The 25,747-nt window shown below is 40.4% G+C and overlaps 11 non-coding genes across 11 annotated transcripts; all 11 read left to right on the top strand.

Moving 5' to 3' along the window:
* The first annotated feature begins 1,994 nt into the window (after window positions 1-1,994).
* On the top strand, window positions 1,995-2,066 carry TRNAC-GCA (transfer RNA cysteine (anticodon GCA)). Its single transcript has one exon. It is a non-coding gene; the product is annotated as a tRNA-Cys (tRNA).
* A 2,092-nt stretch (window positions 2,067-4,158) lies between these two features.
* TRNAC-GCA (transfer RNA cysteine (anticodon GCA)) lies at window positions 4,159-4,230 on the top strand. The gene has a single exon. It is a non-coding gene; the product is annotated as a tRNA-Cys (tRNA).
* A 2,093-nt stretch (window positions 4,231-6,323) lies between these two features.
* TRNAC-GCA (transfer RNA cysteine (anticodon GCA)) lies at window positions 6,324-6,395 on the top strand. The gene has a single exon. It is a non-coding gene; the product is annotated as a tRNA-Cys (tRNA).
* Window positions 6,396-8,487: 2,092 nt separating this feature from the next.
* TRNAC-GCA (transfer RNA cysteine (anticodon GCA)) lies at window positions 8,488-8,559 on the top strand. The gene has a single exon. It is a non-coding gene; the product is annotated as a tRNA-Cys (tRNA).
* Window positions 8,560-10,652: 2,093 nt separating this feature from the next.
* Window positions 10,653-10,724, top strand: TRNAC-GCA (transfer RNA cysteine (anticodon GCA)). The gene has a single exon. It is a non-coding gene; the product is annotated as a tRNA-Cys (tRNA).
* A 2,092-nt stretch (window positions 10,725-12,816) lies between these two features.
* On the top strand, window positions 12,817-12,888 carry TRNAC-GCA (transfer RNA cysteine (anticodon GCA)). Its single transcript has one exon. It is a non-coding gene; the product is annotated as a tRNA-Cys (tRNA).
* Window positions 12,889-14,981: 2,093 nt separating this feature from the next.
* On the top strand, window positions 14,982-15,053 carry TRNAC-GCA (transfer RNA cysteine (anticodon GCA)). The gene has a single exon. It is a non-coding gene; the product is annotated as a tRNA-Cys (tRNA).
* Window positions 15,054-17,145: 2,092 nt separating this feature from the next.
* TRNAC-GCA (transfer RNA cysteine (anticodon GCA)) lies at window positions 17,146-17,217 on the top strand. The gene has a single exon. It is a non-coding gene; the product is annotated as a tRNA-Cys (tRNA).
* A 2,092-nt stretch (window positions 17,218-19,309) lies between these two features.
* On the top strand, window positions 19,310-19,381 carry TRNAC-GCA (transfer RNA cysteine (anticodon GCA)). Its single transcript has one exon. It is a non-coding gene; the product is annotated as a tRNA-Cys (tRNA).
* A 2,092-nt stretch (window positions 19,382-21,473) lies between these two features.
* On the top strand, window positions 21,474-21,545 carry TRNAC-GCA (transfer RNA cysteine (anticodon GCA)). Its single transcript has one exon. It is a non-coding gene; the product is annotated as a tRNA-Cys (tRNA).
* A 2,091-nt stretch (window positions 21,546-23,636) lies between these two features.
* TRNAC-GCA (transfer RNA cysteine (anticodon GCA)) lies at window positions 23,637-23,708 on the top strand. Its single transcript has one exon. It is a non-coding gene; the product is annotated as a tRNA-Cys (tRNA).
* Window positions 23,709-25,747: the final 2,039 nt, after the last annotated feature.

The raw sequence follows: 25,747 nt of genomic DNA, 5'->3' as shown, positions 1-25,747 counted from the left end.
AAATAGCTCAAAGTTTTATGTGCATCCTTATGACTCTTGTTGAAAATTAACAGTTTTCACACTCACACCCAGTAACTGCACCATGGATCAATCTGGGTGCCCCCCGCACACATGAAAGAAGCTTTCAATTTCTTTCTATATCACTTTCTACAATTCTTGGGGATTTATTGAAAGTATTTCACACTAAAACGACTATTTAAACAAAATAGCTCAAAGTTTTATGTGCATCCTTAAGACTGTTGTGCGAAAATTAACAGTTTTCACACTCACGCCCAGTAACTGCACCATGGATCAATTCGAGTAAAACAAGAGTTCGTACATTGGCACACAGGGACAAATTGAAATTTGTGTACACAGCATGATACTGTGTACTTTAATACATCTTTCTACATTCTGTAGTGTGCAGCACACAGATAATGTTTTACGGCATGGATTTATTAACAAGCATTGCTTCTAATAATTGAGCATATAGCAGAAATTGCAGGTGCAAAGAAAAAATACATAGGTAAACAAATCACAAGTTTCTAAATTCCACTGTATTTACCACAGCACAGCTGATTTGTTGTGCTTTAAGAAACACTGTGTGCCTGTACAGCAGCAAAGATGTGAGTGTGTGGACACTGTATGCCCGTAATGCTTTCACAAATGTCCTTATACTGTAACAGAAGTCTCTGCAGTTTTAGAACTGAGTTTTGACAGTAGCATGTGTGCTTACTGATAGTAATATGTGTAAGAAACAAATGCCTGCATGCTGTTACTTGTGTCTTTCTCCAGTAGCACACCTATTTACTGTAATTAGTATGTAAGGTAACGTCGGCTAGACAAAACTGGACCCAAATGCTGGTACACTATGACTGGCCCTTGTACTGTTTCCAGTGTGTTTCACTAGTATCACGCCAGCTTACCGTTACTAGAATGTACAGTAAGACTGGTCCAAAATGTATACCTTATCAAATTGTTTTACCATAAAACAAAGATATAGCATTGTTAAAGACATTACCACGTGAGGGACACAGAAATTGCATTTTAAAAGACATCTATGTGAACTTGCATCGATTAGAAGAGATAGTGACTGTGTGAGAGTTGTATGGTACTGCTAACCAAAGCACTGTTAAAAAGAAGTCTTTCCTCACTAGAGTTGTGTTCTGTCAATGTCTGAGGCAGTGGATTTTTAAATGAGCTAGGAGGCTTAGACTGGCTGAGTCACTGACAGCTTTGCACACTTACTGCAGAGAGTGAGCAGACGAGAGACTAAGACTGAAATTTAGGGCACAGAGTGATTGCAGAAGAGAGTAAGACTCACTCTCACTTCCAGCATGGTGAGTAGACAAGAGAGTAAGCTAGTCCCACAGCTGGAATCCCAGAGTAGGTATAACTCAGTGCTAGTCAGAGTCCATGGTATTATATGTGACGTCTGCACTCTACAGCCTGCTGCTCGCAGTAATAAGGTGTGTGTGAAGGCATATTTCAGGAAAAGAGGATGTGTATAGCTCAGCAGTAAAGTATTTGACTGCAGATCAAGAGGTCCCCAGTTCAAGTCTTGCTTCCCACTTCTCCTTTTAAGGAACAAAAAAAAAATTCTCTGTTACTTATTTCAATTTCTGGAGATTTCTTGAAAGTATGTCACAGAAAAACCACTAATTAAAAAGAGTTTTAGGTTTTATCTGCGTCCGTAAGAGGGTGGTGTGAAAGGACCAGCAGCCGGTCTCCATAGCAGTCCCTGTGACTAGTGAAGCAAGAGTAAGCTTGAGAGTGAATTGGCACCCTTGGCCTAGGACCTGCTGTCATGCTATGTATTTTGGTGTGAATAGTGAAGCATCAGGTGTGTTGAGTGTGTCCATCAGCTTGTAGCCAAGTGCATGAGTCAGGCTGTGTCCCAGACCCTGTGACTAATAAATCAGCAGGTGGTATAGAGAGCCTATAAAAGAGGAAGCCGTTCTGATGAGATCCACAGCAGCAGTTTCTAGTCCATCCACTTCCAGATAGTTCAACAAGGGGGTATAGCTCAGTGGTAGAGCATTTGACTGCAGGTCAAGAGGTCCCTGGTTCAAATCCGGGTGCCCCCTTAATACTTTAAAGAAGCTGTCAATTTCTTTCTGTATCGCTGTTTTCAATTCTTTGGGATTTTTTGAAAGTATGTCACACTAAAACGACTAATTAAGCAAAATAGCTCAAAGTTTTATGTGCATCCTTATGACTCTTGTTGAAAATTAACAGTTTTCACACTCACACCCAGTAACTGCACCATGGATCAATCTGGGTGCCCCCTTCACACATGAAAGAAGCTTTCAATTTCTTTCTATATCACTTTCTACAATTCTTGGGGATTTATTGAAAGTATTTCACACTAAAACGACTATTTAAACAAAAAAGCTCAAAGTTTTATGTGCATCCTTAAGACTGTTGTGCGAAAATTAACAGTTTTCACACTCACGCCCAGTAACTGCACCATGGATCAATTCGAGTAAAACAAGAGTTCGTACATTGGCACACAGGGACAAATTGAAATTTGTGTACACAGCATGATACTGTGTACTTTAATACATCTTATAACATTCTGTAGTGTGCAGCACACAGATAATGTTTTACGGCATGGATTTATTAACAAGCATTGCTTCTAATAATTGAGCATATAGCAGAAATTGCAGGTGCAAAGAAAAAATACATAGGTAAACAAATCACAAGTTTCTAAATTCCACTGTATTTACCACAGCACAGCTGATTTGTTGTGCTTTAAGAAACACTGTGTGCCTGTACAGCAGCAAAGATGTGAGTGTGTGGACACTGTATGCCCGTAATGCTTTCACAAATGTCCTTATACTGTAACAGAAGTCTCTGCAGTTTTAGAACTGAGTTTGGACAGTAGCATGTGTGCTTACTGATAGTAATATGTGTAAGAAACAAATGCCTGCATGCTGTTACTTGTGTCTTTCTCCAGTAGCACACCTATTTACTGTAATTAGTATGTAAGGTAACGTCGGCTAGACAAAACTGGACCCAAATGCTGGTACACTGTGACTGGCCTGTGTACTCTTTCCAGTGTGTTTCACTAGTATCACGCCAGCTTACCGTTACTAAAATGTACAGTAAGACTGGTCCAATATGTATACCATATCAAATTGTTTCACCATAAAACAAAGATATAGCATTGTTAAAGACATTACGACGTGAGGGACACAGAAATTGCATTTTAAAAGACATCTATGTGAACTTGCATCGATTAGAAGAGATAGTGACTGTGTGAGAGTTGTATGGTACTGCTAACCAAAGCACTGTTAAAAAGAAGTCTTTCCTCACTAGAGTTGTGTTCTGTCAATGTCTGAGGCAGTGGATTTTTAAATGAGCTAGGAGGCTTAGACTGGCTGAGTCACTGACAGCTTTGCACACTTACTGCAGAGAGTGAGCAGACGAGAGACTAAGACTGAAATTTAGGGCACAGAGTGATTGCAGAAGAGAGTAAGACTCACTTTCACTTACAGCATGGTGAGTAGACAAGAGAGTAAGCTAGTCCCACAGCTGGAATCCCAGAGTAGGTATAACTCAGTGCTAGTCAGAGTCCATGGTATTATATGTGACATCTGCACTCTACAGCCTGCTGCTCGCAGTAATAAGGTGTGTGTGAAGGCATATTTCAGGAAAAGAGGATGTGTATAGCTCAGCAGTAAAGTATGTGACTGCAGATCAAGAGGTCCCCAGTTCAAGTCTTGCTTCCCACTTCTCCTTTTAAGGAACAAAAAAAAAATTCTCTGTTACTTATTTCAATTTCTGGAGATTTCTTGAAAGTATGTCACAGAAAAACCACTAATTAAAAAGAGTTTTAGGTTTTATCTGCGTCCGTAAGAGGGTTGTGTGAAAGGACCAGCAGCTGGTCTCCATAGCAGTCCCTGTGACTAGTGAAGCAAGAGTAAGCTTGAGAGTGAATTGGCACCCTTGGCCTAGGACCTGCTGTCATGCTATGTATTTTGGTGTGAATAGTGAAGCATCAGGTGTGTTGAGTGTGTCCATCAGTTTGTAGCCAGGGGCATGAGTCAGGCTGTGTCCCAGACCCTGTGACTAATAAATCAGCAGGTGGTATAGAGAGCCTATAAAAGAGGAAGCCGTTCTGATGAGATCCACAGCAGAAGTTTCTAGTCCATCCACTTCCAGATAGTGCAACAAGGGGGTATAGCTCAGTGGTAGAGCGTTTGACTGCAGATCAAGAGGTCCCTGGTTCAAATCCAGGTGCCCCCTTAATACTTTAAAGAAGCTGTCAATTTCTTTCTGTATCGCTTTTTTCAATTCTTGGGGATTTTTTGAAAGTATGTCACACTAAAACGACTAATTAAGCAAAATAGCTCAAAGTTTTATGTGCATCCTTATGACTCTTGTTGAAAATTAACAGTTTTCACACTCACACCCAGTAACTGCACCATGGATCAATCTGGGTGCCCCCTTCACACATGAAAGAAGCTTTCAATTTCTTTCTATATCACTTTCTACAATTCTTGGGGATTTATTGAAAGTATTTCACACTAAAACGACTATTTAAACAAAATAGCTCAAAGTTTTATGTGCATCCTTAAGACTGTTGTGCGAAAATTAACAGTTTTCACACTCACGCCCAGTAACTGCAAAATGGATCAATTCGAGTAAAACAAGAGTTCGTACATTGGCACACAGGGACAAATTGAAATTTGTGTACACAGCATGATACTGTGTACTTTAATACATCTTTCTACATTCTGTAGTGTGCAGCACACAGATAATGTTTTACGGCATGGATTTATTAACAAGCATTGCTTCTAATAATTGAGCATATAGCAGAAATTGCAGGTGCAAAGAAAAAATACATAGGTAAACAAATCACAAGTTTCTAAATTCCACTGTATTTACCACAGCACAGCTGATTTGTTGTGCTTTAAGAAACACTGTGTGCCTGTACAGCAGCAAAGATGTGAGTGTGTGGACACTGTATGCCCGTAATGCTTTCACAAATGTCCTTATACTGTAACAGAAGTCTCTGCAGTTTTAGAACTGAGTTTGGACAGTAGCATGTGTGCTTACTGATAGTAATATGTGTAAGAAACAAATGCCTGCATGCTGTTACTTGTGTCTTTCTCCAGTAGCACACCTATTTACTGTAATTAGTATGTAAGGTAACGTCGGCTAGACAAAACTGGACCCAAATGCTGGTACACTGTGACTGGCCTGTGTACTGTTTCCAGTGTGTTTCACTAGTATCACGCCAGCTTACCGTTACTAGAATGTACAGTAAGACTGGTCCAATATGTATACCATATCAAATTGTTTTACCATAAAACAAAGATATATCATTGTTAAAGACATTACCACGTGAGGGACACAGAAATTGCATTTTAAAAGACATCTATGTGAACTTGCATCGATTAGAAGAGATAGTGACTGTGTGAGAGTTGTATGGTACTGCTAACCAAAGCACTGTTAAAAAGAAGTCTTTCCTCACTAGAGTTGTGTTCTGTCAATGTCTGAGGCAGTGGATTTTTAAATGAGCTAGGAGGCTTAGACTGGCTGAGTCACTGACAGCTTTGCACACTTACTGCAGAGAGTGAGCAGACGAGAGACTAAGACTGAAATTTAGGGCACAGAGTGATTGCAGAAGAGAGTAAGACTCACTCTCACTTCCAGCATGGTGAGTAGACAAGAGAGTAAGCTAGTCCCACAGCTGGAATCCCAGAGTAGGTATAACTCAGTGCTAGTCAGAGTCCATGGTATTATATGTGACGTCTGCACTCTACAGCCTGCTGCTCGCAGTAATAAGGTGTGTGTGAAGGTATATTTCAGGAAAAGAGGATGTGTATATCTCAGCAGTAAAGTATGTGACTGCAGTTCAATAGGTCCCCAGTTCAAGTCTTGCTTCCCACTTCTCCTTTTTAGGCAACAAAAAAAAAATTCTCTGTTACTTATTTCAATTTCTGGAGATTTCTTGAAAGTATGTCACAGAAAAAACACTAATTAAAAAGAGTTTTAGGTTTTATCTGCGTCCGTAAGAGGGTTGTGTGAAAGGACCAGCAGCCGGTCTCCATAGCAGTCCCTGTGACTAGTGAAGCAAGAGTAAGCTTGAGAGTGAATTGGCACCCTTGGCCTAGGACCTGCTGTCATGCTATGTATTTTGGTGTGAATAGTGAAGCATCAGGTGTGTTGAGTGTGTCCATCAGCTTGTAGCCAGGGGCATGAGTCAGGCTGTGTCCCAGACCCTGTGACTAATAAATCAGCAGGTGGTATAGAGAGCCTATAAAAGAGGAAGCCGTTCTGATGAGATCCACAGCAGCAGTTTCTAGTCCATCCACTTCCAGATAGTACAACAAGGGGGTATAGCTCAGTGGTAGAGCATTTGACTGCAGGTCAAGAGGTCCCTGGTTCAAATCCGGGTGCCCCCTTAATACTTTAAAGAAGCTGTCAATTTCTTTCTGTATCGCTTTTTTCAATTCTTGGGGATTTTTTGAAAGTATGTCACACTAAAACGACTAATTAAGCAAAATAGCTCAAAGTTTTATGTGCATCCTTATGACTCTTGTTGAAAATTAACAGTTTTCACACTCACACCCAGTAACTGCACCATGGATCAATCTGGGTGCCCCCTTCACACATGAAAGAAGCTTTCAATTTCTTTCTATATCACTTTCTACAATTCTTGGGGATTTATTGAAAGTATTTCACACTAAAACGACTATTTAAACAAAATAGCTCAAAGTTTTATGTGCATCCTTAAGACTGTTGTGCGAAAATTAACAGTTTTCACACTCACGCCCAGTAACTGCACCATGGATCAATTCGAGTAAAACAAGAGTTCGTACATTGGCACACAGGGACAAATTGAAATTTGTGTACACAGCATGATACTGTGTACTTTAATACATCTTTCTACATTCTGTAGTGTGCAGCACACAGATAATGTTTTACGGCATGGATTTATTAACAAGCATTGCTTCTAATAATTGAGCATATAGCAGAAATTGCAGGTGCAAAGAAAAAATACATAGGTAAACAAATCACAAGTTTCTAAATTCCACTGTATTTACCACAGCACAGCTGATTTGTTGTGCTTTAAGAAACACTGTGTGCCTGTACAGCAGCAAAGATGTGAGTGTGTGGACACTGTATGCCCGTAATGCTTTCACAAATGTCCTTATACTGTAACAGAAGTCTCTGCAGTTTTAGAACTGAGATTTGACAGTAGCATGTGTGCTTACTGATAGTAATATATGTAAGAAACAAATGCCTGCATGCTGTTACTTGTGTCTTTCTCCAGTAGCACACCTATTTACTGTAATTAGTATGTAAGGTAACGTCGGCTAGACAAAACTGGACCCAAATGCTGGTACACTATGACTGGCCTGTGTACTGTTTCCAGTGTGTTTCACTAGTATCACGACAGCTTACCGTTACTAGAATGTACAGTAAGACTGGTCCAATATGTATACCATATCAAATTGTTTTACCATAAAACAAAGATATAGCATTGTTAAAGACATTACCACGTGAGGGACACAGAAATTGCATTTTAAAAGACATCTATGTGAACTTGCATCGATTAGAAGAGATAGTGACTGTGTGAGAGTTGTATGGTACTGCTAACCAAAGCACTGTTAAAAAGAAGTCTTTCCTCACTAGAGTTGTGTTCTGTCAATGTCTGAGGCAGTGGATTTTTAAATGAGCTAGGAGGCTTAGACTGGCTGAGTCACTGACAGCTTTGCACACTTACTGCAGAGAGTGAGCAGACGAGAGACTAAGACTGAAATTTAGGGCACAGAGTGATTGCAGAAGAGAGTAAGACTCACTCTCACTTCCAGCATGGTGAGTAGACAAGAGAGTAAGTTAGTCCCACAGCTGGAATCCCAGAGTAGGTATAACTCAGTGCTAGTCAGAGTCCATGGTATTATATGTGACGTCTGCACTCTACAGCCTGCTGCTCGCAGTAATAAGGTGTGTGTGAAGGCATATTTCAGGAAAAGAGGATGTGTATAGCTCAGCAGTAAAGTATGTGACTGCATATCAAGAGGTCCCCAGTTCAAGTCTTGCTTCCCACTTCTCCTTTTAAGGAACAAAAACAAAATTCCCTGTTACTTATTTCAATTTCTGGAGATTTCTTGAAAGTATGTCACAGAAAAACCACTAATTAAAAAGAGTTTTAGGTTTTATCTGCGTCCGTAAGAGGGTTGTGTGAAAGGACCAGCAGCCGGTCTCCATAGCAGTCCCTGTGACTAGTGAAGCAAGAGTAAGCTTGAGAGTGAATTGGCACCCTTGGCCTAGGACCTGCTGTCATGCTATGTATTTTGGTGTGAATAGTGAAGCATCAGGTGTGTTGAGTGTGTCCATCAGCTTGTAGCCAGGGGCATGAGTCAGGCTGTGTCCCAGACCCTGTGACTAATAAATCAGCAGGTGGTATAGAGAGCCTATAAAAGAGGAAGCCGTTCTGATGAGATCCACAGCAGCAGTTTCTAGTCCATCCACTTCCAGATAGTACAACAAGGGGATATAGCTCAGTGGTAGAGCATTTGACTGCAGATCAAGAGGTCCCTGATTCAAATCCGGGTGCCCCCTTAATACTTTAAAGAAGCTGTCAATTTCTTTCTGTATCGCTTTTTTCAATTCTTGGGGATTTTTTGAAAGTATGTCACACTAAAACGACTAATTAAGCAAAATAGCTCAAAGTTTTATGTGCATCCTTATGACTCTTGTTGAAAATTAACAGTTTTGACACTCACACCCAGTAACTGCACCATGGATCAATCTGGGTGCCCCCTTCACACATGAAAGAAGCTTTCAATTTCTTTCTATATCACTTTCTACAATTCTTGGGGATTTATTGAAAGTATTTCACACTAAAACGACTATTTAAACAAAATAGCTCAAAGTTTTATGTGCATCCTTAAGACTGTTGTGCGAAAATTAACAGTTTTCACACTCACGCCCAGTAACTGCACCATGGATCAATTCGAGTAAAACAAGAGTTCGTACATTGGCACACAGGGACAAATTGAAATTTGTGTACACAGCATGATACTGTGTACTTTAATACATCTTTCTACATTCTGTAGTGTGCAGCACACAGATAATGTTTTACGGCATGGATTTATTAACAAGCATTGCTTCTAATAATTGAGCATATAGCAGAAATTGCAGGTGCAAAGAAAAAATACATAGGTAAACAAATCACAAGTTTCTAAATTCCACTGTATTTACCACAGCACAGCTGATTTGTTGTGCTTTAAGAAACACTGTGTGCCTGTACAGCAGCAAAGATGTGAGTGTGTGGACACTGTATGCCCGTAATGCTTTCACAAATGTCCTTATACTGTAACAGAAGTCTCTGCAGTTTTAGAACTGAGTTTGGACAGTAGCATGTGTGCTTACTGATAGTAATATGTGTAAGAAACAAATGCCTGCATGCTGTTACTTGTGTCTTTCTCCAGTAGCACACCTATTTACTGTAATTAGTATGTAAGGTAACGTCGGCTAGACAAAACTGGACCCAAATGCTGGTACACTGTGACTGGCCTGTGTACTGTTTCCAGTGTGTTTCACTAGTATCACGCCAGCTTACCGTTACTAGAATGTACAGTAAGACTGGTCCAATATGTATACCATATCAAATTGTTTTACCATAAAACAAAGATATAGCATTGTTAAAGACATTACCACGTGAGGGACACAGAAATTGCATTTTAAAAGACATCTATGTGAACTTGCATCGATTAGAAGAGATAGTGACTGTGTGAGAGTTGTATGGTACTGCTAACCAAAGCACTGTTAAAAAGAAGTCTTTCCTCACTAGAGTTGTGTTCTGTCAATGTCTGAGGCAGTGGATTTTTAAATGAGCTAGGAGGCTTAGACTGGCTGAGTCACTGACAGCTTTGCACACTTACTGCAGAGAGTGAGCAGACGAGAGACTAAGACTGAAATTTAGGGCACAGAGTGATTGCAGAAGAGAGTAAGACTCACTCTCACTTCCAGCATGGTGAGTAGACAAGAGAGTAAGCTAGTCCCACAGCTGGAATCCCAGAGTAGGTATAACTCAGTGCTAGTCAGAGTCCATGGTATTATATGTGACGTCTGCACTCTACAGCCTGCTGCTCGCAGTAATAAGGTGTGTGTGAAGGCATATTTCAGGAAAAGAGGATGTGTATATCTCAGCAGTAAAGTATGTGACTGCAGCTCAATAGGTCCCCAGTTCAAGTCTTGCTTTCCACTTCTCCTTTTTAGGCAACAAAAAAAAAATTCTCTGTTACTTATTTCAATTTCTGGAGATTTCTTGAAAGTATGTCACAGAAAAAACACTAATTAAAAAGAGTTTTAGGTTTTATCTGCGTCCGTAAGAGGGTTGTGTGAAAGGACCAGCAGCCGGTCTCCATAGCAGTCCCTGTGACTAGTGAAGCAAGAGTAAGCTTGAGAGTGAATTGGCACCCTTGGCCTAGGACCTGCTGTCATGCTATGTATTTTGGTGTGAATAGTGAAGCATCAGGTGTGTTGAGTGTGTCCATCAGCTTGTAGCCAGGGGCATGAGTCAGGCTGTGTCCCAGACCCTGTGACTAATAAATCAGCAGGTGGTATAGAGAGCCTATAAAAGAGGAAGCCGTTCTGATGAGATCCACAGCAGCAGTTTCTAGTCCATCCATTTCCAGATAGTACAACAAGGGGGTATAGCTCAGTGGTAGAGCATTTGACTGCAGGTCAAGAGGTCCCTGGTTCAAATCCGGGTGCCCCCTTAATACTTTAAAGAAGCTGTCAATTTCTTTCTGTATCGCTTTTTTCAATTCTTGGGGATTTTTTGAAAGTATGTCACACTAAAACGACTAATTAAGCAAAATAGCTCAAAGTTTTATGTGCATCCTTATGACTCTTGTTGAAAATTAACAGTTTTCACACTCACACCCAGTAACTGCACCATGGATCAATCTGGGTGCCCCCTTCACACATGAAAGAAGCTTTCAATTTCTTTCTATATCACTTTCTACAATTCTTGGGGATTTATTGAAAGTATTTCACACTAAAACGACTATTTAAACAAAATAGCTCAAAGTTTTATGTGCATCCTTAAGACTGTTGTGCGAAAATTAACAGTTTTCACACTCACGCCCAGTAACTGCACCATGGATCAATTCGAGTAAAACAAGAGTTCGTACATTGGCACACAGGGACAAATTGAAATTTGTGTACACAGCATGATACTGTGTACTTTAATACATCTTTCTACATTCTGTAGTGTGCAGCACACAGATAATGTTTTACGGCATGGATTTATTAACAAGCATTGCTTCTAATAATTGAGCATATAGCAGAAATTGCAGGTGCAAAGAAAAAATACATAGGTAAACAAATCACAAGTTTCTAAATTCCACTGTATTTACCACAGCACAGCTGATTTGTTGTGCTTTAAGAAACACTGTGTGCCTGTACAGCAGCAAAGATGTGAGTGTGTGGACACTGTATGCCCGTAATGCTTTCACAAATGTCCTTATACTGTAACAGAAGTCTCTGCAGTTTTAGAACTGAGTTTTGACAGTAGCATGTGTGCTTACTGATAGTAATATGTGTAAGAAACAAATGCCTGCATGCTGTTACTTGTGTCTTTCTCCAGTAGCACACCTATTTACTGTAATTAGTATGTAAGGTAACGTCGGCTAGACAAAACTGGACCCAAATGCTGGTACACTATGACTGGCCTGTGTACTGTTTCCAGTGTGTTTCACTGGTATCACGCCAGCTTACCGTTACTAGAATGTACAGTAAGACTGGTCCAAAATGTATACCATATCAAATTGTTTTACCATAAAACAAAGATATAGCATTGTTAAAGACATTACCACGTGAGGGACACAGAAATTGCATTTTAAAAGACATCTATGTGAACTTGCATCGATTAGAAGAGATAGTGACTGTGTGAGAGTTGTATGGTACTGCTAACCAAAGCACTGTTAAAAAGAAGTCTTTCCTCACTAGAGTTGTGTTCTGTCAATGTCTGAGGCAGTGGATTTTTAAATGAGCTAGGAGGCTTAGACTGGCTGAGTCACTGACAGCTTTGCACACTTACTGCAGAGAGTGAGCAGACGAGAGACTAAGACTGAAATTTAGGGCACAGAGTGATTGCAGAAGAGAGTAAGACTCACTCTCACTTCCAGCATGGTGAGTAGACAAGAGAGTAAGCTAGTCCCACAGCTGGAATCCCAGAGTAGGTATAACTCAGTGCTAGTCAGAGTCCATGGTATTATATGTGACGTCTGCACTCTACAGCCTGCTGCTCGCAGTAATAAGGTGTGTGTGAAGGCATATTTCAGGAAAAGAGGATGTGTATAGCTCAGCAGTAAAGTATGTGACTGCAGATCAAGAGGTCCCCAGTTCAAGTCTTGCTTCCCACTTCTCCTTTTAAGGAACAAAAAAAAAATTCTCTGTTACTTATTTCAATTTCTGGAGATTTCTTGAAAGTATGTCACAGAAAAACCACTAATTAAAAAGAGTTTTAGGTTTTATCTGCGTCCGTAAGAGGGTTGTGTGAAAGGACCAGCAGCCGGTCTCCATAGCAGTCCCTGTGACTAGTGAAGCAAGAGTAAGCTTGAGAGTGAATTGGCACCCTTGGCCTAGGACCTGCTGTCATGCTATGTATTTTGGTGTGAATAGTGAAGCATCAGGTGTGTTGAGTGTGTCCATCAGCTTGTAGCCAAGGGCATGAGTCAGGCTGTGTCCCAGACCCTGTGACTAATAAATCAGCAGGTGGTATAGAGAGCCTATAAAAGAGGAAGCCGTTCTGATGAAATCCACAGCAGCAGTTTCTAGTCCATCCACTTCCAGATAGTTCAACAAGGGGGTATAGCTCAGTGGTAGAGCATTTGACTGCAGGTCAAGAGGTCCCTGGTTCAAATCTGGGTGCCCCCTTAATACTTTAAAGAAGCTGTCAATTTCTTTCTGTATCGCTTTTTTCAATTCTTTGGGATTTTTTGAAAGTATGTCACACTAAAACGACTAATTAAGCAAAATAGCTCAAAGTTTTATGTGCATCCTTATGACTCTTGTTGAAAATTAACAGTTTTCACACTCACACCCAGTAACTGCACCATGGATCAATCTGGGTGCCCCCTTCACACATGAAAGAAGCTTTCAATTTCTTTCTATATCACTTTCTACAATTCTTGGGGATTTATTGAAAGTATTTCACACTAAAACGACTATTTAAACAAAATAGCTCAAAGTTTTATGTGCATCCTTAAGACTGTTGTGCGAAAATTAACAGTTTTCACACTCACGCCCAGTAACTGCAAAATGGATCAATTCGAGTAAAACAAGAGTTCGTACATTGGCACACAGGGACAAATTGAAATTTGTGTACACAGCATGATACTGTGTACTTTAATACATCTTTCTACATTCTGTAGTGTGCAGCACACAGATAATGTTTTACGGCATGGATTTATTAACAAGCATTGCTTCTAATAATTGAGCATATAGCAGAAATTGCAGGTGCAAAGAAAAAATACATAGGTAAACAAATCACAAGTTTCTAAATTCCACTGTATTTACCACAGCACAGCTGATTTGTTGTGCTTTAAGAAACACTGTGTGCCTGTACAGCAGCAAAGATGTGAGTGTGTGGACACTGTATGGCCGTAATGCTTTCACAAATGTCCTTATACTGTAACAGAAGTCTCTGCAGTTTTAGAACTGAGTTTGGACAGTAGCATGTGTGCTTACTGATAGTAATATGTGTAAGAAACAAATGCCTGCATGCTGTTACTTGTGTCTTTCTCCAGTAGCACACCTATTTACTGTAATTAGTATGTAAGGTAACGTCGGCTAGACAAAACTGGACCCAAATGCTGGTACACTGTGACTGGCCTGTGTACTGTTTCCAGTGTGTTTCACTAGTATCACGCCAGCTTACCGTTACTAGAATGTACAGTAAGACTGGTCCAATATGTATACCATATCAAATTGTTTTACCATAAAACAAAGATATAGCATTGTTAAAGACATTACCACGTGAGGGACACAGAAATTGCATTTTAAAAGACATCTATGTGAACTTGCATCGATTAGAAGAGATAGTGACTGTGTGAGAGTTGTATGGTACTGCTAACCAAAGCACTGTTAAAAAGAAGTCTTTCCTCACTAGAGTTGTGTTCTGTCAATGTCTGAGGCAGTGGATTTTTAAATGAGCTAGGAGGCTTAGACTGGCTGAGTCACTGACAGCTTTGCACACTTACTGCAGAGAGTGAGCAGACGAGAGACTAAGACTGAAATTTAGGGCACAGAGTGATTGCAGAAGAGAGTAAGACTCACTCTCACTTCCAGCATGGTGAGTAGACAAGAGAGTAAGCTAGTCCCACAGCTGGAATCCCAGAGTAGGTATAACTCAGTGCTAGTCAGAGTCCATGGTATTATATGTGACGTCTGCACTCTACAGCCTGCTGCTCGCAGTAATAAGGTGTGTGTGAAGGCATATTTCAGGAAAAGAGGATGTGTATATCTCAGCAGTAAAGTATGTGACTGCAGCTCAATAGGTCCCCAGTTCAAGTCTTGCTTCCCACTTCTCCTTTTTAGGCAACAAAAAAAAAATTCTCTGTTACTTATTTCAATTTCTGGAGATTTCTTGAAAGTATGTCACAGAAAAAACACTAATTAAAAAGAGTTTTAGGTTTTATCTGCGTCCGTAAGAGGGTTGTGTGAAAGGACCAGCAGCCGGTCTCCATAGCAGTCCCTGTGACTAGTGAAGCAAGAGTAAGCTTGAGAGTTAATTGGCACCCTTGGCCTAGGACCTGCTGTCATGCTATGTATTTTGGTGTGAATAGTGAAGCATCAGGTGTGTTGAGTGTGTCCATCAGCTTGTAGCCAGGGGCATGAGTCAGGCTGTGTCCCAGACCCTGTGACTAATAAATCAGCAGGTGGTATAGAGAGCCTATAAAAGAGGAAGCCGTTCTGATGAGATCCACAGCAGCAGTTTCTAGTCCATCCACTTCCAGATAGTACAAAAAGGGGGTATAGCTCAGTGGTAGAGCATTTGACTGCAGGTCAAGAGGTCCCTGGTTCAAATCCGGGTGCCCCCTTAATACTTTAAAGAAGCTGTCAATTTCTTTCTGTATCGCTTTTTTCAATTCTTGGGGATTTTTTGAAAGTATGTCACACTAAAACGACTAATTAAGCAAAATAGCTCAAAGTTTTATGTGCATCCTTATGACTCTTGTTGAAAATTAACAGTTTTCACACTCACACCCAGTAACTGCACCATGGATGAATCTGGGTGCCCCCTTCACACATGAAAGAAGCTTTCAATTTCTTTCTATATCACTTTCTACAATTCTTGGGGATTTATTGAAAGTATTTCACACTAAAACGACTATTTAAACAAAATAGCTCAAAGTTTTATGTGCATCCTTAAGACTGTTGTGCGAAAATTAACAGTTTTCACACTCACGCCCAGTAACTGCACCATGGATCAATTCGAGTAAAACAAGAGTTCGTACATTGGCACACAGGGACAAATTGAAATTTGTGTACACAGCATGATACTGTGTACTTTAATACATCTTTCTACATTCTGTAGTGTGCAGCACACAGATAATGTTTTACGGCATGGATTTATTAACAAGCATTGCTTCTAATAATTGAGCATATAGCAGAAATTGCAGGTGCAAAGAAAAAATACATAGGTAAACAAATCACAAGTTTCTAAATTCCACTGTATTTACCACAGCACAGCTGATTTGTTGTGCTTTAAGAAACACTGTGTGCCTGTACAGCAGCAAAGATGTGAGTGTGTGGACACTGTATGCCCGTAATGCTTTCACAAATGTCCTTATACTGTAACAGAAGTCTCTGCAGTTTTAGAACTGAGTTTTGACAGTAGCATGTGTGCTTACTGATAGTAATATATGTAAGAAACAAATGCCTGCATGCTGTTACTTGTGTCTTTCTCCAGTAGCACACCTATTTACTGTAATTAGTATGTAAGGTAACGTCGGCTAGACAAAACTGGACCCAAATGCTGGTACACTATGACTGGCCTGTGTACTGTTTCCAGTGTGTTTCACTAGTATCACGCCAGCTTACCGTTACTAGAATGTACAGTAAGACTGGTCCAATATGTATACCATATCAAATTGTTTTACCATAAAACAAAGATATAGCATTGTTAAAGACATTACCACGTGAGGGACACAGAAATTGCATTTTAAAAGACATCTATGTGAACTTGCATCGATTAGAAGAGATAGTGACTGTGTGAGAGTTGTATGGTACTGCTAACCAAAGCACTGTTAAAAAGAAGTCTTTCCTCACTAGAGTTGTGTTCTGTCAATGTCTGAGGCAGTGGATTTTTAAATGAGCTAGGAGGCTTAGACTGGCTGAGTCACTGACAGCTTTGCACACTTACTGCAGAGAGTGAGCAGACGAGAGACTAAGACTGAAATTTAGGGCACAGAGTGATTGCAGAAGAGAGTAAGACTCACTCTCACTTCCAGCATGGTGAGTAGACAAGAGAGTAAGTTAGTCCCACAGCTGGAATCCCAGAGTAGGTATAACTCAGTGCTAGTCAGAGTCCATGGTATTATATGTGACGTCTGCACTCTACAGCCTGCTGCTCGCAGTAATAAGGTGTGTGTGAAGGCATATTTCAGGAAAAGAGGATGTGTATAGCTCAGCAGTAAAGTATGTGACTGCAGATCAAGAGGTCCCCAGTTCAAGTCTTGCTTCCCACTTCTCCTTTTAAGGAACAAAAACAAAATTCCCTGTTACTTATTTCAATTTCTGGAGATTTCTTGAAAGTATGTCACAGAAAAACCACTAATTAAAAAGAGTTTTAGGTTTTATCTGCGTCCGTAAGAGGGTTGTGTGAAAGGACCAGCAGCCGGTCTCCATAGCAGTCCCTGTGACTAGTGAAGCAAGAGTAAGCTTGAGAGTGAATTGGCACCCTTGGCCTAGGACCTGCTGTCATGCTATGTATTTTGGTGTGAATAGTGAAGCATCAGGTGTGTTGAGTGTGTCCATCAGCTTGTAGCCAGGGGCATGAGTCAGGCTGTGTCCCAGACCCTGTGACTAATAAATCAGCAGGTGGTATAGAGAGCCTATAAAAGAGGAAGCCGTTCTGATGAGATCCACAGCAGCAGTTTCTAGTCCATCCACTTCCAGATAGTACAACAAGGGGATATAGCTCAGTGGTAGAGCATTTGACTGCAGATCAAGAGGTCCCTGATTCAAATCCGGGTGCCCCCTTAATACTTTAAAGAAGCTGTCAATTTCTTTCTGTATCGCTTTTTTCAATTCTTGGGGATTTTTTGAAAGTATGTCACACTAAAACGACTAATTAAGCAAAATAGCTCAAAGTTTTATGTGCATCCTTATGACTCTTGTTGAAAATTAACAGTTTTGACACTCACACCCAGTAACTGCACCATGGATCAATCTGGGTGCCCCCTTCACACATGAAAGAAGCTTTCAATTTCTTTCTATATCACTTTCTACAATTCTTGGGGATTTATTGAAAGTATCTCACACTAAAACGACTATTTAAACAAAATAGCTCAAAGTTTTATGTGCATCCTTAAGACTGTTGTGCGAAAATTAACAGTTTTCACACTCACGCCCAGTAACTGCACCATGGATCAATTCGAGTAAAACAAGAGTTCGTACATTGGCACACAGGGACAAATTGAAATTTGTGTACACAGCATGATACTGTGTACTTTAATACATCTTTCTACATTCTGTAGTGTGCAGCACACAGATAATGTTTTACGGCATGGATTTATTAACAAGCATTGCTTCTAATAATTGAGCATATAGCAGAAATTGCAGGTGCAAAGAAAAAATACATAGGTAAACAAATCACAAGTTTCTAAATTCCACTGTATTTACCACAGCACAGCTGATTTGTTGTGCTTTAAGAAACACTGTGTGCCTGTACAGCAGCAAAGATGTGAGTGTGTGGACACTGTATGCCCGTAATGCTTTCACAAATGTCCTTATACTGTAACAGAAGTCTCTGCAGTTTTAGAACTGAGTTTGGACAGTAGCATGTGTGCTTACTGATAGTAATATGTGTAAGAAACAAATGCCTGCATGCTGTTACTTGTGTCTTTCTCCAGTAGCACACCTATTTACTGTAATTAGTATGTAAGGTAACGTCGGCTAGACAAAACTGGACCCAAATGCTGGTACACTATGACTGGCCTGTGTACTGTTTCCAGTGTGTTTCACTAGTATCACGCCAGCTTACCGTTACTAGAATGTACAGTAAGACTGGTCCAATATGTATACCATATCAAATTGTTTTACCATAAAACAAAGATATAGCATTGTTAAAGACATTACCACGTGAGGGACACAGAAATTGCATTTTAAAAGACATCTATGTGAACTTGCATCGATTAGAAGAGATAGTGACTGTGTGAGAGTTGTATGGTACTGCTAACCAAAGCACTGTTAAAAAGAAGTCTTTCCTCACTAGAGTTGTGTTCTGTCAATGTCTGAGGCAGTGGATTTTTAAATGAGCTAGGAGGCTTAGACTGGCTGAGTCACTGACAGCTTTGCACACTTACTGCAGAGAGTGAGCAGACGAGAGACTAAGACTGAAATTTAGTGCACAGAGTGATTGCAGAAGAGAGTAAGACTCACTCTCACTTCCAGCATGGTGAGTAGACAAGAGAGTAAGCTAGTCCCACAGCTGGAATCCCAGAGTAGGTATAACTCAGTGCTAGTCAGAGTCCATGGTATTATATGTGACGTCTGCACTCTACAGCCTGCTGCTCGCAGTAATAAGGTGTGTGTGAAGGCATATTTCAGGAAAAGAGGATGTGTATATCTCAGCAGTAAAGTATGTGACTGCAGCTCAATAGGTCCCCAGTTCAAGTCTTGCTTCCCACTTCTCCTTTTAAGGAACAAAAAAAAAATTCTCTGTTACTTATTTCAATTTCTGGAGATTTCTTGAAAGTATGTCACAGAAAAAACACTAATTAAAAAGAGTTTTAGGTTTTATCTGCGTCCGTAAGAGGGTTGTGTGAAAGAACCAGCAGCCGGTCTCCATAGCAGTCCCTGTGACTAGTGAAGCAAGAGTAAGCTTGAGAGTGAATTGGCACCCTTGGCCTAGGACCTGCTGTCATGCTATGTATTTTGGTGTGAATAGTGAAGCATCAGGTGTGTTGAGTGTGTCCATCAGCTTGTAGCCAGGGGCATGAGTCAGGCTGTGTCCCAGACCCTGTGACTAATAAATCAGCAGGTGGTATAGAGAGCCTATAAAAGAGGAAGCCGTTCTGATGAGATCCACAGCAGCAGTTTCTAGTCCATCCACTTCCAGATAGTACAACAAGGGGGTATAGCTCAGTGGTAGAGCATTTGACTGCAGGTCAAGAGGTCCCTGGTTCAAATCCGGGTGCCCCCTTAATACTTTAAAGAAGCTGTCAATTTCTTTCTGTATCGCTTTTTTCAATTCTTGGGGATTTTTTGAAAGTATGTCACACTAAAACGACTAATTAAGCAAAATAGCTCAAAGTTTTATGTGCATCCTTATGACTCTTGTTGAAAATTAACAGTTTTCACACTCACACCCAGTAACTGCACCATGGATCAATCTGGGTGCCCCCTTCACACATGAAAGAAGCTTTCAATTTCTTTCTATATCACTTTCTACAATTCTTGGGGATTTATTGAAAGTATTTCACACTAAAACGACTATTTAAACAAAATAGCTCAAAGTTTTATGTGCATCCTTAAGACTGTTGTGCGAAAATTAACAGTTTTCACACTCACGCCCAGTAACTGCACCATGGATCAATTCGATTAAAACAAGAGTTCGTACATTGGCACACAGGGACAAATTGAAATTTGTGTACACAGCATGATACTGTGTACTTTAATACATCTTATAACATTCTGTAGTGTGCAGCACACAGATAATGTTTTACGGCATGGATTTATTAACAAGCATTGCTTCTAATAATTGAGCATATAGCAGAAATTGCAGGTGCAAAGAAAAAATACATAGGTAAACAAATCACAAGTTTCTAAATTCCACTGTATTTACCACAGCACAGCTGATTTGTTGTGCTTTAAGAAACACTGTCTGCCTGTACAGCAGCAAAGATGTGAGTGTGTGGACACTGTATGCCCGTAATGCTTTCACAAATGTCCTTATACTGTAACAGAAGTCTCTGCAGTTTTAGAACTGAGTTTGGACAGTAGCATGTGTGCTTACTGATAGTAATATGTGTAAGAAACAAATGCCTGCATGCTGTTACTTGTGTCTTTCTCCAGTAGCACACCTATTTACTGTAATTAGTATGTAAGGTAACGTCGGCTAGACAAAACTGGACCCAAATGCTGGTACACTATGACTGGCCTGTGTACTGTTTCCAGTGTGTTTCACTAGTATCACGCCAGCTTACCGTTACTAGAATGTACAGTAAGACTGGTCCAATATGTATACCATATCAAATTGTTTTACCATAAAACAAAGATATAGCATTGTTAAAGACATTACCACGTGAGGGACACAGAAATTGCATTTTAAAAGACATCTATGTGAACTTGCATCGATTAGAAGAGATAGTGACTGTGTGAGAGTTGTATGGTACTGCTAACCAAAGCACTTTTAAAAAGAAGTCTTTCCTCACTAGAGTTGTGTTCTGTCAATGTCTGAGGCAGTGGATTTTTAAATGAGCTAGGAGGCTTAGACTGGCTGAGTCACTGACAGCTTTGCACACTTACTGCAGAGAGTGAGCAGACGAGAGACTAAGACTGAAATTTAGGGCACAGAGTGATTGCAGAAGAGAGTAAGACTCACTCTCACTTCCAGCATGGTGAGTAGACAAGAGAGTAAGCTAGTCCCACAGCTGGAATCCCAGAGTAGGTATAACTCAGTGCTAGTCAGAGTCCATGGTATTATATGTGACGTCTGCACTCTACAGCCTGCTGCTCGCAGTAATAAGGTGTGTGTGAAGGCATATTTCAGGAAAAGAGGATGTGTATATCTCAGCAGTAAAGTATGTGACTGCAGCTCAATAGGTCCCCAGTTCAAGTCTTGCTTCCCACTTCTCCTTTTAAGGAACAAAAAAAAAATTCTCTGTTACTTATTTCAATTTCTGGAGATTTCTTGAAAGTATGTCACAGAAAAACCTCTAATTAAAAAGAGTTTTAGGTTTTATCTGCGTCCGTAAGAGGGTTGTGTGAAAGGACCAGCAGCCGGTCTCCATAGCAGTCCCTGTGACTAGTGAAGCAAGAGTAAGCTTGAGAGTGAATTGGCACCCTTGGCCTAGGACCTGCTGTCATGCTATGTATTTTGGTGTGAATAGTGAAGCATCAGGTGTGTTGAGTGTGTCCATCAGCTTGTAGCCAGGGGCATGAGTCAGGCTGTGTCCCAGACCCTGTGACTAATAAATCAGCAGGTGGTATAGAGAGCCTATAAAAGAGGAAGCCGTTCTGATGAGATCCACAGCAGCAGTTTCTAGTCCATCCACTTCCAGATAGTACAACAAGGGGGTATAGCTCAGTGGTAGAGCATTTGACTGCAGGTCAAGAGGTCCCTGGTTCAAATCCGGGTGCCCCCTTAATACTTTAAAGAAGCTGTCAATTTCTTTCTGTATCGCTTTTTTCAATTCTTGGGGATTTTTTGAAAGTATGTCACACTAAAACGACTAATTAAGCAAAATAGCTCAAAGTTTTATGTGCATCCTTATGACTCTTGTTGAAAATTAACAGTTTTCACACTCACACCCAGTAACTGCACCATGGATCAATCTGGGTGCCCCCTTCACACATGAAAGAAGCTTTCAATTTCTTTCTATATCACTTTCTACAATTCTTGGGGATTTATTGAAAGTATTTCACACTAAAACGACTATTTAAACAAAATAGCTCAAAGTTTTATGTGCATCCTTAAGACTGTTGTGCGAAAATTAACAGTTTTCACACTTACGCCCAGTAACTGCACCATGGATCAATTCGATTAAAACAAGAGTTCGTACATTGGCACACAGGGACAAATTGAAATTTGTGTACACAGCATGATACTGTGTACTTTAATACATCTTATAACATTCTGTAGTGTGCAGCACACAGATAATGTTTTACGGCATGGATTTATTAACAAGCATTGCTTCTAATAATTGAGCATATAGCAGAAATTGCAGGTGCAAAGAAAAAATACATAGGTAAACAAATCACAAGTTTCTAAATTCCACTGTATTTACCACAGCACAGCTGATTTGTTGTGCTTTAAGAAACACTGTGTGCCTGTACAGCAGCAAAGATGTGAGTGTGTGGACACTGTATGCCCGTAATGCTTTCACAAATGTCCTTATACTGTAACAGAAGTCTCTGCAGTTTTAGAACTGAGTTTGGACAGTAGCATGTGTGCTTACTGATAGTAATATGTGTAAGAAACAAATGCCTGCATGCTGTTACTTGTGTCTTTCTCCAGTAGCACACCTATTTACTGTAATTAGTATGTAAGGTAACGTCGGCTAGACAAAACTGGACCCAAATGCTGGTACACTGTGACTGGCCTGTGTACTGTTTCCAGTGTGTTTCACTAGTATCACGCCAGCTTACCGTTACTAGAATGTACAGTAAGACTGGTCCAATATGTATACCATATCAAATTGTTTTACCATAAAACAAAGATATAGCATTGTTAAAGACATTACCACGTGAGGGACACAGAAATAGCATTTTGAAAGACATCTATGTGAACTTGCATCGATTAGAAGAGATAGTGACTGTGTGAGAGTTGTATGGTACTGCTAACCAAAGCACTGTTAAAAAGAAGTCTTTCCTCACTAGAGTTGTGTTCTGTCAATGTCTGAGGCAGTGGATTTTTAAATGAGCTAGGAGGCTTAGACTGGCTGAGTCACTGACAGCTTTGCACACTTACTGCAGAGAGTGAGCAGACGAGAGACTAAGACTGAAATTTAGGGCACAGAGTGATTGCAGAAGAGAGTAAGACTCACTCTCACTTCCAGCATGGTGAGTAGACAAGAGAGTAAGCTAGTCCCACAGCTGGAATCCCAGAGTAGGTATAACTCAGTGCTAGTCAGAGTCCATGGTATTATATGTGACGTCTGCACTCTACAGCCTGCTGCTCCTAGTAATAAGGTGTGTGTGAAGGCATATTTCAGGAAAAGAGGATGTGTATAGCTCAGCAGTGAAGTATGTGACTGCAGATCAAGAGGTCCCCAGTTCAAGTCTTGCTTCCCACTTCTCCTTTTAAGGAAGAAAAAAAAAAATCTCTGTTACTTATTTCAATTTCTGGAGATTTCTTGAAAGTATGTCACAGAAAAACCACTAATTAAAAAGAGTTTTAGGTTTTATCTGCGTCCGTAAGAGGGTTGTGTGAAAGGACTAGCAGCCGGTCTCCATAGCAGTCCCTGTGACTAGTGAAGCAAGAGTAAGCTTGAGAGTGAATTGGCACCCTTGGCCTAGGACCTGCTGTCATGCTATGTATTTTGGTGTGAATAGTGAAGCATCAGGTGTGTTGAGTGTGTCCATCAGCTTGTAGCCAGGGGCATGAGTCAGGCTGTGTCCCAGACCCTGTGACTAATAAATCAGCAGGTGGTATAGAGAGCCTATAAAAGAGGAAGCCGTTCTGATGAGATCCACAGCAGCAGTTTCTAGTCCACCACTTCCAAATAGTACAACAAGGGGGTATAGCTCAGTGGTAGAGCGTTTGACTGCAGATCAAGAGGTCCCTGGTTCAAATCCGGGTGCCCCCTTAATACTTTAAAGAAGCTGTCAATTTCTTTCTGTATCGCTTTTTTCAATTCTTGGGGATTTTTTGAAAGTATGTCACACTAAAACGACTAATTAAGCAAAATAGCTCAAAGTTTTATGTGCATCCTTATGACTCTTGTTGAAAATTAACAGTTTTCACACTCACACCCAGTAACTGCACCATGGATCAATCTGGGTGCCCCCTTCACACATGAAAGAAGCTTTCAATTTCTTTCTATATCACTTTCTACAATTCTTGGGGATTTATTGAAAGTATTTCACACTAAAACGACTATTTAAACAAAATAGCTCAAAGTTTTATGTGCATCCTTAAGACTGTTGTGCGAAAATTAACAGTTTTCACACTCACGCCCAGTAACTGCACCATGGATCAATTCGAGTAAAACAAGAGTTCGTACATTGGCACACAGGGACAAATTGAAATTTGTGTACACAGCATGATACTGTGTACTTTAATACATCTTTCTACATTCTGTAGTGTGCAGCACACAGATAATGTTTTACGGCATGGATTTATTAACAAGCATTGCTTCTAATAATTGAGCATATAGCAGAAATTGCAGGTGCAAAGAAAAAATACATAGGTAAACAAATCACAAGTTTCTAAATTCCACTGTATTTACCACAGCACAGCTGATTTGTTGTGCTTTAAGAAACACTGTGTGCCTGTACAGCAGCAAAGATGTGAGTGTGTGGACACTGTATGCCCGTAATGCTTTCACAAATGTCCTTATACTGTAACAGAAGTCTCTGCAGTTTTAGAACTGAGTTTGGACAGTAGCATGTGTGCTTACTGATAGTAATATGTGTAAGAAACAAATGCCTGCATGCTGTTACTTGTGTCTTTCTCCAGTAGCACACCTATTTACTGTAATTAGTATGTAAGGTAACGTCGGCTAGACAAAACTGGACCCAAATGCTGGTACACTATGACTGGCCTGTGTACTGTTTCCAGTGTGTTTCACTAGTATCACGCCAGCTTACCGTTACTAGAATGTACAGTAAGACTGGTCCAATATGTATACCATATCAAATTGTTTTACCATAAAACAAAGATATAGCATTGTTAAAGACATTACCACGTGAGGGACACAGAAATTGCATTTTAAAAGACATCTATGTGAACTTGCATCGATTAGAAGAGATAGTGACTGTGTGAGAGTTGTATGGTACTGCTAACCAAAGCACTGTTAAAAAGAAGTCTTTCCTCACTAGAGTTGTGTTCTGTCAATGTCTGAGGCAGTGGATTTTTAAATGAGCTAGGAGGCTTAGACTGGCTGAGTCACTGACAGCTTTGCACACTTACTGCAGAGAGTGAGCAGACGAGAGACTAAGACTGAAATTTAGTGCACAGAGTGATTGCAGAAGAGAGTAAGACTCACTCTCACTTCCAGCATGGTGAGTAGACAAGAGAGTAAGCTAGTCCCACAGCTGGAATCCCAGAGTAGGTATAACTCAGTGCTAGTCAGAGTCCATGGTATTATATGTGACGTCTGCACTCTACAGCCTGCCGCTCGCAGTAATAAGGTGTGTGTGAAGGAATATTTCAGGAAAAGAGGATGTGTATATCTCAGCAGTAAAGTATGTGACTGCAGCTCAATAGGTCCCCAGTTCAAGTCTTGCTTCCCACTTCTCCTTTTAAGGAACAAAAAAAAAATTCTCTGTTACTTATTTCAATTTCTGGAGATTTCTTGAAAGTATGTCACAGAAAAAACACTAATTAAAAAGAGTTTTAGGTTTTATCTGCGTCCGTAAGAGGGTTGTGTGAAAGAACCAGCAGCCGGTCTCCATAGCAGTCCCTGTGACTAGTGAAGCAAGAGTAAGCTTGAGAGTGAATTGGCACCCTTGGCCTAGGACCTGCTGTCATGCTATGTATTTTGGTGTGAATAGTGAAGCATCAGGTGTGTTGAGTGTGTCCATCAGCTTGTAGCCAGGGGCATGAGTCAGGCTGTGTCCCAGACCCTGTGACTAATAAATCAGCAGGTGGTATAGAGAGCCTATAAAAGAGGAAGCCGTTCTG

The sequence above is a fragment of the Pleurodeles waltl genome, chromosome 4_1 (genome assembly GCF_031143425.1).
Source record: "Pleurodeles waltl isolate 20211129_DDA chromosome 4_1, aPleWal1.hap1.20221129, whole genome shotgun sequence".
In the NCBI taxonomy this organism is placed as follows: domain Eukaryota; kingdom Metazoa; phylum Chordata; class Amphibia; order Caudata; family Salamandridae; genus Pleurodeles; species Pleurodeles waltl.
The sequence above is the reverse complement of the archived record's forward strand: the minus strand, read 5'-3'. Positions and strand labels throughout refer to the sequence as shown.